The sequence below is a fragment of the Durio zibethinus genome, chromosome 3 (assembly GCF_047325235.1).
Source record: "Durio zibethinus cultivar Kanyao isolate XHJ-2024 chromosome 3, ASM4732523v1, whole genome shotgun sequence".
In the NCBI taxonomy this organism is placed as follows: Eukaryota; Viridiplantae; Streptophyta; class Magnoliopsida; order Malvales; family Malvaceae; genus Durio; species Durio zibethinus.
This window is the reverse complement of record NC_143164.1, coordinates 976,731-992,835: the sequence shown is the minus strand read 5'-3', so window position 1 is coordinate 992,835 and position 16,105 is coordinate 976,731. Positions and strand designations below refer to the sequence as shown.

Genomic DNA, 16,105 nt, shown 5'->3' with positions numbered 1-16,105 from the left:
TATCTATTTCAAATCATTATGACCATTTGTTTCATCATAAAACAATTGTATCAATTCATATAGGCTTACTGAACAAGCTCAAATAGTTATGATTGTTTGAACAATTATTTATTTCAAATAGTTATGATCTTTTATTTTATCATAAATTTTTTTTTTCTATTCATACAAGTTTATTCAGAATAAACTAATACTAATTTATTAATATTCTAGAAATTAATAGGTAGGAGATTTAAAAAATAAATTTGTTTACCAAATAAGTTCAAATAGTCATGTTCATTTGAATAATTATCTATTTCAAATCATTATGACCTTTTATTTTATAGTAAAACAATTGTTTCTATTCATACATAATTATTTAGAATAAAATAATATTGATTCATTAAGATTTTGAAAATTAATAAGAGTATTAAAAACTAAATCTGTTTATCAAACTAGCTCAAATAGTTATGACTTTTTGAATAATTATATATCTCAAATCATTATGATCTTTATTTTGCTATAGAACAATTGTTTTTTTTTTCATATAAGCTTATTCAGATTAAGATAATACTAATTTAATAATAAAAAATAAATTTGTTTTGCTGAACTAGTTCAAATAGTTAAAACTATTAGAACAATTATCTATTTCAAATTGTTATGACATTTTGTTTAGTCATAAAACAATTATTTCAGTTCATACAACCTTATTCAGAATAAAATAATACTAATTTACTAAAACTCAAAAAATTAATAAGTGAGAGATTTAAAAAAAAAAAAATGTTTATTGAACAAGCTCAAATAGATATGACTATTTGAATAATTATCTATTTAAAATCATTATGACCTTTTTCTTTTGTCATAAAACAATTGTTTTAGTTTATAAAAACTTGTCCAAACTAAAATAAAACTACTTTATTAATATTTCAAAAATTATTAAGTAAGAGATTTAAAAACTAAACCTATATTCCGAACCAGTTCAAGTAGTTACAACCATTTGAACAAATATCAATCTCAAATTTTATGATATTTGTTTTGTCAAAAAAATTTGGTTCTGATCATATAAGCTTATTCAAATAAAAATAATATTAATTTAATAATATTTCAAAAATTAATAAGCAAGAGATTTAAAAAATAAATATGTTTGCCAAATCAGTTGAAACGGTTAAGGCTATTAGAATAATTATCTATTTCAAGTTGTTTTAACTTTTTGTTTAGTCATAAAACTATTGTTTTAGTTCATAAAAGCTTATTCGGAATAAACATTAATTTATTAACATTCAAACAATTAATAAGCAAAAGATTTGAAAAAATAAATTTGTTTACTGAACAAGTTCAAATAGTTACGATTATTTGAACAATTTTATTTGAAATTATTATGAACTTTTGTTTTATCATAAAACAATTATTTCAGTTCATAAAAACTTATCCAAAATAAAATAATACTACTTTTTTTAATATTACAAAAATTAGTAAGTAAGTAATTTAACAAAATAAATTAGTTTACCAAATCAGTTCAAATAATTATAGCCATTTGAACAAAATTGTTAATACTTTTCGTTTGTCTTAAAACAATTGTTTGTCAACATACAAACTTATTTAAAACAAAATAATACCAATTTATTAATATTTCAAGAATTAGTAATTGATTTAAAAATTAAATCTATTTACCGAACTAGTTTAAATAATTATGACTATTTGAACAATTATCTATTTCAAATTGTTATAACCTTTTGTTTTGCATAAAACAATTATTTCTGTTCACACAAGTTTATTCAAAATAAAATAATACTAATGTAATAATATTTTGAAATTCATAACTAAGAGATTTAAAAAAAAAATCTGTTTGTCAAACCAGTTCAAACAGTTAAAACTATATAAACAATCATCTATTTCATATCATTATGACCTTTTATTTTGTTTTAAGACAATTATTTCAGCTCATATAAGTTTACTTGGAATAAAATAAAACTAATTTGTTAATATTTCAAAATTTTATAACTAAGAGATTTAAAAAATAATTCTATTTACCAAACCAGTTCAAATAATTATAACTATTTAAACAATTACCTATTTCAAATCGTTATTACTTTTTGTTTTGTCCTAAAATAAATTTTTTTATTCATATAAGTTTCTTTGAAATAAAATAATACTAATTTATTAATATTTAGAAAATTAATCAGTAAGAGATTTAAAAAGTAAATATGTTTTGACTATTTTTAATAATTATCTATTTTAAATCGTTATAACCTTTCGTTTTGTCATCAAACAATTGGTTCTATTCATACTATTTTATTCATAATGAAATAATACTAATTTAATAATATTTTAAAACTTAATAACCAAGAAAATTTAAAAATTAATCTAATTACTGAGCCAGTTCAAATAATTAAGTCTATATGAACGATTATCAATTTCAAATCTTTATGACCTTTTGTTTTATCATAAAACAAATTTTTTTTTTGTACAAGCTTATTTGGTTTAAAATAATACAAATTTAATAATATTTTAAAAATTAATAAGAGATTTAAAAAATATATTTATTTACCAAACCATTTCATAGGTTAAGACTATTAGAACAATTATCTATTTCAAATCGTTTTGACCTTTTGTTTAGTTATAAAACAATTGTTTTAGTTCATACAAGTTTATTTGGAATACATTAATACTAATTTATTAAAATTGAAAAATTAATAAGAAAGATGTTTAAAAAAATAAATCTATTTATTGAATAAGTTCAAATAATCATTACTATTTGAACAATTATCTATTTAAAATCACTATGACCTTTTGTTTTGTCATAAAACAATTGTTTCAGTTAATACATGCTTAAACGGATAAAATAATATTAATTTTAGTTCATACAAGCTTATTTGGAAGAAAATAATACTAATTTATTAACTTTTGAAAAATTCATAAACAAGAAATTTGAAAAAATAAATTTGTTTACCGAACAGGTTCAAATAGTTATAACTATTTGAACAATTATCTATCTCAAATCATTATGATCTTTATTTTGTCATAAAACAATTGTTTCTTTTCATACAAGCATATTTGGATTAAAATAATATTAATTTAATAATATTCCAAAAATTAATAAGTAAGAGATTTAGAATTAAATATGTTTGTCGAACTAGTTCAAATAGTTAGGACTATAAGAATAATTATCCATTTCAAATCATTTTGATCTTTCATTTAGTCATAAAATAATTATTTCAGTTCATACAAGCTTATTTGGAATAAAATAATACTAACTTATTAACTTTCAAAAAATTAATAAGCAAAAAATTTTAAAAATTAAATATGTTTACTGAACAGGTTCAAATAAATATAACTATTTAAACAATTATCTATTTAAAATTACTATGACTTTTTGTTTTATCATAAACCAATTTTTTCAGCTCATAAAAACTTATTCGAAATAAAATAATAGTACTTTATTAATATTTCAAAAATTATTAAGCAAGAGATTTAAAAACTAAAGCTATTTTTTGAACCAGTTCAAATAGTTATGACTATTTAAATAAATATCAATCTCAGATGATTATGATCTTTGTTTTGTCATAAAATAATTGTTTCTGATCATACAAGCTGATTCGGATAAAAATAATACTAATTTAATATTATTTAAAAAATTAATAAGAGATTTAAAAAATAAATGTGTTTACCAAATCAGTTCAAATAGTTAACACTATTAGAATAATTATCTATTTCAAATCGTTCTAACCATTTGTTTAGTCATAAAATAATTGTTTCAATTCAAACAAGCTTATTTGGAAGAAAATAATACTAATTTATTAACTTTTGAAAAATTAATATGCAAGAGATTTGAAAAAATAAATCGATTTACCGAACAGGTTCAAATAGTTATGACTATTTGAACAATTATCTATTTAAAATCGCTATGAACTTTTGTTTTATCATAAAACAATTGTTTCAGTTCATAAAAATTTATCCAAAATAAAATAATATTACTTTATTAATATTTTTAAGATCAATAAGTAAAGGATTTAAAAAATAAAACAGTTTATTGAATTACTTCAAATGATTATAACTATTTGAATAATTATCTATTTCAAATCGTTATTACCTTTCGTTTTGTCATAAAACAATTGTTTTTCAACATACAAGCTTGTTTTAAATAAAATCATTATTTCCTTTCGTTTTGTCATAAAACAATTGTTTTGAACAAAGAAGCTTATTTTATATAAAATAATACTAATTTATTAATATTTCAAGAATTAGTATGAGATTGAAAAAATAAATTTGTTTACTAAACCAGTTCAAATAGTTATGACTATTTTGAACAATTTTCTGTTTCAAATTGTTATAATCTTTTGTTCTGTCATAAAATAATTATTTTCGTTCATATAAGTTTGTTCGAAATAAAGTAATACAAAATTAAAAATATTCTAAAAATCATAACTAAGAGATTTAAAAAATAAATCAGTTTGCCGAACCAGTTAAAACAATTAAAACTATATGAAGAATTATGTATTTTAAATTGTTCTTAGCTTTTGTTTTGTCATAAAGAAATTATTTCATCTCATCCAAGTTTTTTCGTAATAAAATAAAACTAATTTTTTAATATTTCAAAATTTTAAAAGTTAAAGATTTAAAAAAAAATTATTTACTGAACCAGTTCAAATAATTATAACTATTTGAACAATTATATATTTCAAATCATTATAACCTTTTGTTTTGTCATAAAATAATTATTTTTTTCATACAAGCTTATTTGAAATAAAATAATACTAATCTAATAAGATTCTAACAATTAATAACTAAGAGATTTAAAAAATAAATTTTTTTGCCAAACCACTTTAAATAGTTAAGGATGTATGAATAATTATCTATTGCAAATTGTTATGGCCTTTTAGTTTGTCGTAAAACAAATTTTTAGTGCTTACTAACCTATTTGGAATAAAAGAAAACAAATTTACTAATATTTCAAAAATTATTAAGTAAGAAATTTAAAAAATAATTATGTTTGTCAAACCAGTTCAAATAATTATGATTATTTGAACAATTATCTATTTCAAATCATTATTAGCTTTTTTTTGTCATAAAACAAATGTTTTTGTTCATATAAGTTTGTTTGGAATCAAATAATATTAATTTATAATATTTTAAAAATTAATAAGAGATTTAAAAAAGAAATTTGTTTATCAAACCAGTTCAATTAGTTATAACTATTTGAACAATTATTTATTTCAAATCATTATGACCATTTGTTTTGTCATAAAACAATTGTTTCTGTTCATATAGTCTTATTCGGAATAAAGTAATGCTAATTTATTAATATTTTGAAAATTAATAAGTAAAGGATTTAGGAAATGTATTTGTTGGCCTGACCAATGCAAATAATTATGGCTGTTTGAACAATTATTTATTTCAAATCATTATGACCTTTTGTTTTGTCACAAAACAATTGTTGCTGTTCGTACAAGCTTATTCAGAATAATATAATTCTAATTTATTAATATTCCAAAAATTAATAAGTAAGAGATTTAAAAAATGAATCTATTTATCGAACAGGTTCAAATAGTTATAACTATTTGAACAATTATCTATTTCAAATTGTTATAGCCTTTTGTTTTGTTATAAAACAATTGTTTCTATTCATACAAGCTTATTTCGAATAAAATAATATAAACTGACTAATAATCCAACAATTAACAAAAATTTAAAAATAAATCTATTTTTTGAACACGTTCAAATATTTCTGACTATTGAATAATTATCTATTTCAAATCGTTATGACCTTTTAGTTTGTCATAAACCAATTGTTTTTGTTCATAAAAGCTTCCTCAAAATAAAATAATATTAATTTATTAAAATTCCAAAAATTAATAAGTAAAATATTTAAAAAATAAATCTATTTACCGAATGAGTCCAAATAATTATGACTATTTAAATAATTATTTATTTCAAATTGTTATGATCGTTTGTTTTGTCATAAAACAATTATTTCTATTCATACAAGTTTATTCGAAATAAAATAAGACTAATTTATTAATATTAAAAAAATTAGTTGGAAGTTTAAAAAATAAATCTGTTTATCGAACAAGTTTAAATAATCATGTCCATTTGAACTATTACCAATTTTAAATCATTATGACATTTTGTTTTGTCGTAAAACAATTGTTTCTATTCATACAAAATTATTTAGAATAAAATAATACTAATTTATTAATATTTCAAAAATTAATAAGCTTAAAAACCAAATCTATTTACTGGACCGGTTTAAATAATTATAATTATTTGAACAATTATCTATCTCAAATTGGTATGAGCTTTGTTTTATCATGAAACAATTGTTTCTATTCATACAAACTTATTTGGAGTAAATATTGCTAAACTAATAATATTCTAAAAATTAATAAGTAAGAGATTTAAAAATAAATGTGTTTGACGAACTAGTTTAAATAGTTAAGACTATTAGAATAATTATCTATTTCAAATTGTTCTGACTTTTTGTTTAGTTATAAAATAATTATTTCAGTTCATACATGCTTATTTGAAATAAAATAATACTATTTTATTAACATCCAAGAAATTAATAAGCAAGGAATTAAAAAAAAATCTACAGCCAAACAAGTTCAAATAGTTATGACTATTTAAACAATTATCTATTTAAAATTGTTATGCCTTTTGCTTATCATAAAACAATTATTCAGTTCATAAAAGCTTATCCAAAATTAAATAATAATACTTTATTAATATTTCAAAAATTTAGAAGTTGGAGATTTAAAAAATAAATTAGTTTATCGAATCAACTCAAATAGTTATGGTTGTTTGAACAATTATCTAATTCAAATCATTATGAACTTTTGTTTTGTCATCAAACAATTGTTTTTCATCAAACAAGCCTATTTGGAATAAAATAATACCAATTCATTAATATTTCAAAAATTACTAAGTAGGAGATTATCTATTTACTGAACCAGTTTAAATAGTTATAACTATTTGAACAGTTATATATTTCAAATCATTATAACCTTTGTTTTGTCATAAAACAATTATTGATGTTCATACCAGCTTATTCAGAATAAAATATTGTTGAACCAGTTCAAATAGTTAAGGGTATTTGAATAATTATCTATTTCAAATCGTTATGACACTTTGTTTTGTTGTAAAATAATTGTTTCTATTGAAACAATCTTATTTGGAATAAAGTAATGCTAATTTATTAATATTCTAAAAATTAATAAGTAACGGTTTTAAAAACTGAATCTGTTGTCTTGACCAATACAAATTATTATTACTGTTTGAAACATTATTTATTTCAAATTATTATGAACTTTTGTTTTGTCACAAAACAATTGTTTCTTTCGTATAAGCTTATTCAGAATAATATAACTCTAATTTATTAATATTCAAAAAATTAATAAATAAGTGAGTTAAAAATTGAATCTATTTATCAAACAAGTTGTAATAGTTATGACTATTTGAATAATTCCCTATTTCAAATCGCTATAACCTTTCGTTTTGTCATTAAATTATTTTTTCTATTCATACAAGCCTATTTCAATTAAAATAATACAAATTTATTAATATTCAGATGACTAATAAATAAAAGATTTAAAAAATAAATCTGTTTATTGAATAAGTTCAAATAGCTATGACTATTTGAACAATTATTTATTTCAAATTCTTATGACTTTTTATTTTGTCATAAAACAGTTGTTTTTATTTATACAAGCTTATTCGGATTAAAATAATATTAATTTATTAATATTTTGACAATTAATAAACAAAAGATTTTAAAATAAATATGCTTATCAAACAAGTTCAAATAGGCGTAACTATTTAAATAATTATCCATTTCAAATCATTGTGAGCTTTTGTTTCATAATAAAACAATTGTATCAATTTATATAGGCTTATTCAAAGTAAAATAATACTAATTTATTAATATTATGAAAATTAATGAGTAAGAGATTTAAAAAATGATTCTATTTTTCGATCAAGTTCAAATAGTTATGACTATTTGAACAATTATCTATTTCAAATTATTATGTCCTTTTGTTTTTATCATAAAATAATTGTTTCTATTCATAAAAGCTTAGTCTGAATAAAATAATATAAATTTATTAATATTCTATAAATTAATAAGTCAAAATTTAAAAAAGAAATCTATTTTTTGAACACATTCAAATAGTTATGATAATTTGAATAATTATCTATTTCAAATAGTTATGACCTTTTGTTTTGTCGTAATCCAATTGTTTCTATTCATACAAGCATATTTGAAATAAAGTAATACTAATTTATTAATATTCCAAAAATAAATAAGTAAAAGATTTAAAAAATAAATCTATTTACTGAGTAAGTTCAAATAGTTAACACTGTTCGAACAATTATTTGTTTCAAATAGTTATTATATTTTGTTTTGTTATAAAATAATTGTTTCTATTCATATAAGTTTATTCAGAATAAAATAATACTGATTTATTAATATTTTGAAAATTAATAGGTAGGAGATTTAAAAATTAATATATTTGCTGAACAAGTTCAAATAGTCATGTTCATTTGAATAATTATCTAGTTCAAATCATTATGACCTCCTATTTTGTCATAAAACAATTATTTCTATTCATGCAAAATTATTTAGAATAAAATAATACTAATCTATTAATATTTTGAAGATTCAGCTTGTACAAACAAAAATAATTATTTTCTGACAAAATAAAGGTCATTACGACTTGAAATAGATAATTGTTCAAACTAATATAACTATTTGTATGGGTCAAACCAATGGATTCATTTTTTTGAAATCTGTTACTTATTAATTGTTAGAATATTAATAAATTAGCATTGCTTTATTTTGAATAATACTATATCAATAGAAATAATTGTTTTATGACAAAACAAATGGTCATAAAGATTTGAGATAAATAATTGTTCAAATTGTTATAACTAATTGAACTAGTTTGGTAAACATAATATTTTTAAATCTCTTATTAATTTTCAAAATATTAATAAATTAATATTATTTTATTCTGAACAAACTTAATATTTGTTTTACAACAAAATAAAAAGTCATAACGATTTGAAATAGAAAATTATTCATATAGCCTTAATTATTTAAATTGGTTCAGCAAACAAATTTATTTCTTAAATATCTTAGTTATTAATTTTCATAATATTATTAGATTAGTATTATTTTATTCTGAATAAGCTTCTTTACACATAAATAATTGTTTTATGACAAAACAAAAAGGTTATAATGATTTTATCTATTTCAAATCGTTATTACCTTTTTTTTTTATCATAAACTAATTGTTTCTATTCATAAAAGCTTATTTGGAATAAAATAATACTAATTTATTAAAATTTCAAAAATTAATAAGTAAAAAATTAAAAAAATAAATCTATTTGCCTAGCAAGTTAAAATAGTCATGACTATTTAAACAATTATTTATTTCAAATCGTTATGATCTCTTGTTTGTCATAAAGCATATGTTTCTGTTCATACAAGTTTATTTGAAATAAAATAATACTAATTTATTAATATTCCAAAAATTAATAAGTTGAAAATTTAAAAAATAAATCTATTTACTGAATAAGTTTAAATAATCATGTCCATTGGAACTATTATCTATTTCAAATCGTTATGAAGTTTTGTTTACAAATTGTTTTTATTCATACAAAATTATTCAAAATAAAATAATATTAATTTATTGATATTTCAAAAATTAATAAGAGATTTAAAAACTAAATCTACTTCTTGAACCAATTCAAATAGTTATGACTATTTAAACAATTATTTATCTCAAATCATTATGATTTTTGTTTCGTCATAAAAAAATTGTTTTTGTTTATACAAGCTTATTTGGAGTAAAATATTGCTAAAATAATAATATTTTAAAAATTAATAACCAAGAGATTTAAAAAATAAATATGTTTGTAGAACTAGTTTAAATAGTTAAGATTATTTGAACAATTTTCTATTTCAAATTGTTATGGCCTTTTGTTTAGTCATAAAATAATTGTTTTAGTTCATATAGACTTATTTAAAATAAAATAATACTATTTTATTAACATTCAAAAAATTAATAAGCAAGAAATTTTAAAAAAAAATCTATTTATTGAACATTGATTTTATCATAAAACAATTGTTTTAGTTCATAATAGCTTATCCAACATAAAATAATATTACTTTATTAATATTTCAAAAATTGAAAAGTTAGAGATTTAAAAAATAAATCAGTTTAAATAATTATAGCCATTTTGTTAGCCTTGAATTGATCCTTATTTTGAAATGACAAAACATTAAAGATAAAAAAACTTGATCAAAATTTTGGAAAAGATTTATTTAGTACATATTTTTAAGTTTTATATTTTGGTACTAAATAAATAATATGATTTTTAAAGTTTAAACAAACCTTTCTTGGTTTCATATTTCTCAAACCAAATATCTCTTTAAAGATTATTTATTTGAGCTTAAATGAAAGTCCAATTGTTGTTTTTAAAGTGAATTTATTTATTTTGGACTTAATACAATTTTGATAAGATTGGTTTTGAGAAAAAGATTAACTTAAGAAAGCTGTTTTACCAGAACAAAATTTTCCAACATTGAATTTATTTTATTTTTTTGTATTAATTCACAAAGTTTTAATATTTGAATTTTATATGGTTCGAAAGCTCTTTGAGTCTACTTTCTAATGGATTAAACAAAATCAAAAACCAAATTTTCTAAGAAAAGATTTTGAATTTTTAATAGACACTTAGCAGTTATTAGAAAAACTGCACAAGGGGTAACTTTGAAAATTCACTATAATTCGTACTCAATGAATTAGGTGGTGAATTTTATATGGATAGAAAGCCCTTTAAATATAGTTTCTAAATCTTCAAACTTTTTATGATTAAGATTTATATAACTCAAGGTATGATCAAATTAGTAAGTAGAGTGCAAAATAGGAGATAACCACCCAGCCATTGATAGGATCGATCCCCTCATGGAAAGGATCGATCGGGTCGTGTTTTTTAAGCATGAAATGGCATAAAACTTGAACCAATTGATCCCCTTAAGGAAGAGATCAATCAGGTCTGGGCGGAATCACACCAATGGCTATTTTTTTCATGCATTCAATGGCTACTTTCACTTCCCAAGCTTCCCCAATGGCTACTTCTTCAATTTATCTATAAATTGGGCACTCCAACACACCAAGAGGATTGATAAATCAAGAGAGCAAGAGCCAACGAGCTATATTTGCATTCTATAAAAAAATCAAGAGTTTTTAGAGCTTCAAAGTCCATATCTTTGTATTTATTGTATCCAATTTTTATTTGTTGTTCATTCATCATTTTCTTATACTTAAACTTAGCAAACACTTAGCCTTAGAGAAGTTGTTCTATTGTTTGCAAAATTACCTTTGATATACAAGGGTGGAAGAGAACAAGAGGTGAGGTATCCTCTTGAGAGCTTTGTAGTGAGATTGGGTAAAATACTACAAAGGGTAGAGGTTTCTATCTTAAGCCTTAGAAAGAAAAAGATAGGTTGTATTTTCAATTCAAGAATAGTGGAGTGAAGCCTTGGTATAGACAACCTAGAAGAGAGGACGTAGGTGCCTTGTGAAAAATGACCAAACCTTTATAAATCATTGTGTTTGATTTCTCTATCCCTATTTGTTTACAATTTATTATTGCTTATATTTGATTTTAGGTTCATTAATTGTTATTGTTTGCATTATATTTTCATCAAAAGTGCTTAGTGTTTTAATTTTCATTCAACTAAATTGAAATAATTGTTTGGGAAGAATTTGGAGAAATCCAATTCACCCCCCTCTTGGTCATCATCTCACCTATAAACCTAACACATTTTAACAATTATCTATTTCAAACCATTATTAACTTTTGTTTTGTCATAAAACAATTGTTCTTCATCATACAAGCCAATTCAGAATAAAATAATACTAATTTATTAATATTTCAAAATTTTATATGTATGAGATTTAAAAAATAAATATGCTTATTGAACCAGTTCAAATAATTATAACTATTTAAAAAATTATATATTTCAAATAGTTATAATCTTTTGTTTCATCATAAAATAATTATTTATGTTCATACAAGTTTATTTGAAATAAAGTAATCTAATCTAATAATATTATGAAAATTAATAACTAAGAGATTTAACTGCCATGTGAACAATTCTCTATTTCAAATCGTTATGACCTTTTGTTTTATCATAAAATAAATGTTTTTATTCATATAAGTTTATTTATAATAAAATAATATGAATTTATTAATATTTTGATAATTAATAAGAGATTTAAAAAATAAATCTGTATAAAATTAGTTCAATTAGTTATAACAATTTGAACAATTATTTATTTCAAACTGTTATGACCATTTGTTTTGTCATAAAACAAATTTTCTATTGATAAAATCCTATTTGGAATAAAGTAATGCTAATTTATTAATATTCTAAAAATTAATAAATAATGGATTTAAAAAATGAATCTATTGGCATGACCGGTACAAATAGTTATAATTATTTGAACAATTATCTATTTCAAATCATTATAACCTTTTGTTTTGTCACAAAACAATTGTTTTGTTCATACAATTGATTAGGAATAACATAATTTTAATTTATTAATATTTCAAAAATTAATAAGTAAGAGATTTAAAAACTAAATCTGTTTATCAAACAAATTCAAATAGTTATGACTATTTAAATAGTTATCTATTTCAAATCACTATAACCTTTTGTTTTGTTATAAAATATTTTTTTTGTATTCATAAATGCTTGTTTCAATTAAAATAATACAAATTTATTAATAATTTGACAACTAATAAGTAAATGATTTAAAATATGAATTTGTTTACCAAATAAGTTTAAATAGTTATGACTATTTGAAGAATTATATAATTCAAATCGTTATGACTTTTGTTTTGTCAAATAGTCATAACTATTTGAGCTTGCTCGATAAATAAATTTATTTTTTAAATCTTTTATTTATTAATATTTGGAATATTAGTAGATTAGTATTATTTTATATCAAATAAGTTTATATGAACAGAAATAATTGGTTTATGACAAAACAAAAAGTCATAGCTATTTGAAATAGATAATTGTTCAAATAGTTATAACTATTTGAATGTGTTCAGAAAATAGATTTATTTTTTAAATTTCTACTTAGTAATTTTTGAAATATTAATAAATTTATATTATTTTATTTGAAATAAGCTTGAATGAACAAAAACAATTGTTTTATGATAAAACAAAAGGTCATAATGATTTCAAATAGATAATTGTTCAATTAGTTATAACTATTTGAACTTGTACGGTAAATAGATTCATTTTTTAAATCTCTTACTAATTAATTTTGGGAATATTAATAAATTAGTATTATTTTATTTTGAATAAGTTTATATGAATTGATACAATTGTTTTATGACAAAACAAAAGGTCGTAACGATTTGAAATAAATAATTACTCAAATAGTTGTGACTATTTGAACTTGTTTGGTAAACATATTTATTTAAAATTTTTTTCTTATTAATTTTCGAAATATTAATAAATTAATATTATTTTAATATGAATAAGCTTGTATGAATAAAAACAATTGTTATATGAGAAAACTAAAAGTCATAACGATTTAAAATAAATAATTATTAAATAATCATAACTGTTTAAACTTATTCGATAAATAGATCTATTTTTTAAATCTTTTACTTATTAATTGTTTAAATATTAATAGGCTAAAACACTAGGGACAGTTGCAAGGGTTGACGTAATAAGCATGAGAGAAATGTCCAGACTGCCCAGCTTGGACCAAGCTTGCAACATGCCCTCACTGCACCTAGGTGGACCCAGGGGAGATTGGCAGATCCAGAATCTTCTAGAGGCATCCAGGATCAGTAGCATTCAGTGGGAGGATCTGGTCAACCCTAAGAATCAAGAGAGGGTCCTTAGAATCAGGATTTTATCTGTGTATTAATGTGTAAATCCCTTAATTCTTGGAATCATATAATCTTTTGATTTTAGGAAGCAGCCATAATTAGTACTAGGGCCTCAACTATAAATAAAGGGTTACCCCACCCTTTGTTGTACATCATCAAACACATTTTGTCTACAGTAATATACAACATATTCCAACATTCTCTTATTTTCTCAAACTTGCATATTCTGCCTTTCTGTTTGGTTTAGTGCCCGCATGCTTGGTTCATAGGCTGGCTCAGACATAAGGAGCTCATTCCTAGTCTAAGGCTATATGGATTTTGGTTTAAAGGTCCAAGCCTATGATAGTTGGTATCAGAGTAGGTTCTGTGTAGGTTCTATTCGGTGATGTTTAGATCACACTCAAGGCATTTGCAAAAATGGCATCCCAAAGTAATGTTGCTAGCCAACAACCAAAGGCCTGGGAGTAAGGCTGTGGAAGGGGGAAGAAAGCTAGTTCGAAGGACATCTAGTCTACCATGGATAGGAGGCTGTCTAAGGTGGAGGTGACAGTGGGCGATGTGAAGGAGAAGCTTGACAAGGTTGAGACTCACATCGAGGCATTGGACTCTATAGAGGAAAAGCTCAAAAACGAGTTGCAAGTGGTTCTGAATGAGGCCGTTGACATGAACACTTAGAGGAATAAAGCCTTGGAGGCCCAGGTGGAGACCATGCACAAAGAGATAGAGGAGCCTAAAGGGGAGTTTGCTGCTTGCAAGATAGCCATTGGGAATGGCATGATTATTAGAGTGTCTAATACCTGTGTGGAGATTCCTAAGCCTAAGGAGTTCAAGGGGACTAAGATAGCCAAGAAAGTAGACAATTATCTATGGAGGATGAAGTAGTACTTCTAGGCCATGAGTATACAGGACGATGCTACTAAGGTAAGCACCATTTTGATGTATCTTACCGATGTTGCCTTATTAAGGTGGAGGCATAGGTGACACTGACCCTGAAGATGGATGGTTTGTTGAAGAAAGGGTAATGGCCTAGACATGAGCATGGACACCCTACACTTGTGCACTGTACATCTAAAATGGTCCATTAAGTGTGAGAAGAGGGTAAAGACCACATGGTGTAGAGAAGAGGGTAATGGCATTAAGCATAGAGGCGCTGCATGGTTCAACAAGGTAGGACCACAAAAGCCTATGTGATGCAAGTGCTGCATGCCCCAAAGGGCCAATTAAGCATGAAGAAAGGGTAATGACATGTCACCAACTAAGGCACTACTTAATTTGACAAGCATTGGTTTCATAGGAACCATATTGGGATTATGACCACGTCGATCCACGCCCTGAGCCGATTGGTGGACCGACTCTCACCGTTCCACATCCAATTGGGATGCTCGATTCTCAAGCTGGGCTTTTTTCGGTTCACTCGCCGTTACAAAAAGAATCTTGGTAAGTTTTTTTTCCTTTGCTTATTGATATGCTTAAACTCAGCGGGTGATCCTGCCTGACCTGAGATCGTGATGCAAACATCAATCGAGCGATGCGAGGGGTCTAACGGGCTACGGGTGGACAATGAGTGCGCATCATCAGGGATGAGGCACGCTGGGAGCTCTACCACTAACAGTCACGGCGTTGTCATTGCCGAGGACTCATTTTTAGGCCATCTACAATCAACAAGATCGCGGGAGGACATCTTCCACCTTCCTCCTTCCCGGGAGCTTGATGGGTGAAGGGTCGAGGGGGGACGATGTCGGATGACACCTAGGTAGGCGTGCCTTCGACCTAATGTCTAGGGGTGTAACTTGTATTCAAAGACTCGATGGTTCATGGGATTCTACAATTCACACCAAGTATCGCATTTTGCTACGTTCTTCATAGATGTGAGAGCTGAGATATCCATTGCCTAGAATCGTTTCATTTTTTCACGACAAAAGCAGTCGCGATGCTGCCCATGCATGCACCACAAACAGAATAAGTAAAATAACGTTAAAAGTAATGATATTTCAATTTCACCCAGGGCCTTCCACTTATCTTACACCTTTTAAGTCATTTCACAAAGTCGGACTAAAGTCAAGCTCAACAGGGTCTTCTTTCCTCATTGATCTCATTCCCTTAGCTGTGGTTTTACTGGATAGTAGACAGGGATAGTAGGAATCTCGTTAATCCATTCATGCTCATCACTAATTAGATGACAAGGCATTTGGCTACCTTAAGAGAGTCATAG

At 23.7% G+C, this 16,105-nt stretch overlaps 1 non-coding gene across 1 annotated transcript; it reads right to left on the bottom strand.

Moving 5' to 3' along the window:
• Positions 1-15,636: 15,636 nt before the first annotated feature.
• On the bottom strand, positions 15,637-15,792 carry LOC149519472 (5.8S ribosomal RNA). The gene has a single exon (XR_016341255.1). It is a non-coding gene; the product is annotated as a 5.8S ribosomal RNA (ribosomal RNA).
• Positions 15,793-16,105: the final 313 nt, after the last annotated feature.